This window comes from Odocoileus virginianus, chromosome 19, assembly GCF_023699985.2.
Source record: "Odocoileus virginianus isolate 20LAN1187 ecotype Illinois chromosome 19, Ovbor_1.2, whole genome shotgun sequence".
Classification (NCBI taxonomy): Eukaryota; Metazoa; Chordata; class Mammalia; order Artiodactyla; family Cervidae; genus Odocoileus; species Odocoileus virginianus.
The window spans coordinates 53275838-53279354 of record NC_069692.1 but is presented as its reverse complement, the minus strand read 5'-3'; positions in this window follow the sequence as shown (position 1 = coordinate 53279354).

Sequence of the window (3517 nt, the reverse complement as noted above, 5' to 3'; positions counted from 1 at the left end):
TTTGCTCTTTAATTTTATTCTACTGCTACCAAATGTGTGACAATTCCATAATCTGTTTTTTTTTTTTTTCTTCAAGTTACTGTGTTAATCTCCTGAGGTTGCTCTAACAAATTCTCACAGGCTTAATGGCTTTAAACAACATAAATTTATTCCCTCACAGTCCTGGATGTTAGAATTCTGAAATGTTGGCAGGTTCAAGCCCCTCTTAAAGGATGTAAGAAGGAATTTTCGGTTTGCCTCTTCCAGCTTTGAGTGGCTGCTGGCATTTTTGACTTGGTCAAGTCACTTCAATTTCTCTCCTTGTATCCATATGGCTTCCTCCTCTGTGTCTCTATGAAATCAGCCTTTGCCTTACTAGTATAAAGAGGGTTATGTTTTAGGTCCTGTCTATATAGTGCTAGGATAATCTCTTCCTATCACAATTCATAATTATATCTTTTAGAATCTAAGGTAGTAGTTATATGTACCTTATAGTCCTTGGCATTCCAGTGGTTAAGACTGCATTCTCCCAATGCAGGGGGCACAGTTTCAACCCCTGGTTGAGGAACTAAGATACCACATGCTGCATGGTGTGGCTATATATATATAAATATATATATAAATATATATATTATAAATATATATATTATATTATATTTATAATATATATATAAAATATATATTATAAATATATATACATATATATTTATGCAAGCTCCTTTCTAAAATGAAAATAGTCACAGAAGCCTTGGAATTACATGTAGAAATATCTTTTGCAGGGCTACCATTAAACCCATTACAGGTACTCATATACATGTGTGTACAAATATTCAGAGTTAAAAATAAAAGTCTAATTCACTTTATAGGATAATCAAAATAAATAGAACAAATCACATGATGGTGAAAGCAAAAGTATTTTAACTCAAAGTATTAAAGCAGTTCTATATTTTTATGTTCATATAAGAGAAGATATTCATATTATATAGTTTTCTTAAATTAAAAAAAATCTAATTAAGAAATTGAAGACATGAATACCTAATTTCTTTGAGAGAACAATGAAATTCAGGAGTCCAGAATAAGAGATGATGATCTTGGTGAGAGACTTGTGACTGCTCCAGATGGATTTCAAAAGTGTGTACTGACATCAACTGAGGGGTAAACAAAGAAAAAGTCCTTTCCTGGAAATAAGAAAGAAGTAATGGAGCTTCCTTCTGAAGGAGGTGTGTACGCATGTGTGTCTGTTATTTACTTACAGACCAAGGAATTGACATTCCTAAGAAAGAGAGTTTAGTTAATTAGGAAAGAGATAGTTACCTAAAACCAGAATGTTATAACTACACAGTCATCTAAAACTATCCTTGGACTTATGCCATAAATAACTTGATAACAAAATGTCTGTGTTTCCAGAAGAAGATAGGACATATTGTATAAAATAACAGTTTGATGCTTATAAACTGTTTGTTTTCTACAAACATCTAAATTAATTAGCAGAAAAATACTTTTATCTGTTTATATTTCCTGTTCCATGGAAACATCCACAACACATTTAGTAATAGATTTGGCCCAACAATACATTTCTTAATATATTAGTCACTTTTAAGAATAGTTTGATGAATATTTATTTATCAGAGCTGGGTAAGAAATCAAGGGTATGAACAAAATTTCTCTATAGATATTTCCAAACACATGGAAGACAAGATATGATGAAAGGATTCATGCTTCATTCTTTTTTTTTTTGTCCTGTTCTGAGCTATAATCACCTTGCCACTCTATATTTTGGTTACTTTCTTGTTCATACAGTACATCTCTTTGAACTATATTTTAGGATAATATTCAGAAATGTCTGTAGTCCTTCTCTTTGCAGAAGAAAGCTGAGAACCAAAGATTTGATGCTGTTGAACTGTGGTGTTGGAAAAGACTCTTGAGAGTCTCTTGGACTGCAAGGAGATCCAACCAGTCACTCCTAAAGGAAATCAGTTCTGAATAATCATTGGAAGGACTGGCGCTGATGCTGAAACTCCCAATACTTTTGTTACCTGATGCAAAGAACTGACTCATTGGAAAAGACCCTGATGCTGTGAAAGATTGAAGGCAGGAGGAGAAGGGGATGACAGAGGATGAGATGGTTGGATGGTATAACCAACATGATGGACATGAGTTTGAGCTAGCTATGAGAGTTAGTGAAATACAGGGAGCCCTGGTGTGTGGCAGTCCATGGGGTCACAAAGAGTCAGACATACTGAGCAACTGAACTGAACTGAACTGAACTGACACCTTAAATGGTGCATGCATTCATGGGATTGATAGAAAAATCATCTGCCAGAATGCTAACTTTAGTTGATATTTTGTCAAATTTTGCCACTGACATGTAGAGAAATTCAAAATATATGAAATACTTGCAGTGTTTTTTCCTTACATTCCAAGTCTCTATCCTACTTTAGCAAAGTATGGTATAATTTCATCTTCTGAAAATAGATCTTTTTCTCAAATATTTTCTTCAGCCTGTTTCTAAGGTATCATCCTTGAGCATGTTTTTATTTTTTTATTTTTTTTTCTCTTTGTCTTCTTTGAGAGTGTCAGATATTTAGCTTTTTTTTAACCTAGAACAGATTAAAATTAAATAGAAGTGGATTTGTATTTTATGTATATTTTATAATGTAAAAAATTTGGAACAATGAGAATGCTTTTTATGTTTCATTTTTTAAAAGTTCTCAATATAGATTTATTTATGGATAAAAATTAGTTTAAATCAGATCAGTAGAGGAAATAACAATGCAAGTGGCTTATCTTTCAACTATGTCTAAATAAAATGAATTGAATATATGACAGAAATTAAAGAACAACTATGACTTTTAAAGTATTTCATCTATTTCTGTATTCTTTGTTACATACTCTATAGAGATTGTGTTGAAACTTTTTTCCTGAGAATCAATTTGAGGAAAAATGATATGTAAACCTCAACCAAGTTAGTCTTTTAATCCTGAATTGTCAGTAGGAAAGAAATTCTTAAAGGTATAAATCAATAAAAAGGAAGGCAGTTTTACCCAGGATAGCCAAACAAGTTGGAAGCAAGGCCATGGTAATTATTTTGGTAGGCTATTTGTGTTGAAATTTTATTTCTCACAAATAAGTATGAAGAGATGATAAAATGCTTTGAGTTTTAAAAAAATTGTATGAAGATAATATAAGGAGAGTATAAAGATGAGCATAAAATGTACAAGTTTGCAAAAATTTTGATATAGTTTTGTGCAATAAATTTCTAGCCCACCTTGGAGAAACATTTTTCATGATCACTATCTATTTATGACAGATACTTAGATCTTACTATTACCATTTTTAAACAACATTAAAATGAGTTTCTTTTTAATGAGTATTTTTAACTACCTGCCACTAGAATTTACAAGTTTATTTAGGAAAAATCAGTAGGGGATAAATCTGAAAAGGTATATGCAACAATGGAGCCAGTTAGAGTTGAAATACTTGCCTGGCTGTGTAATGATGAGAGCGTGGATCGAGGTAGCAGCTTTTCGTATGTAGA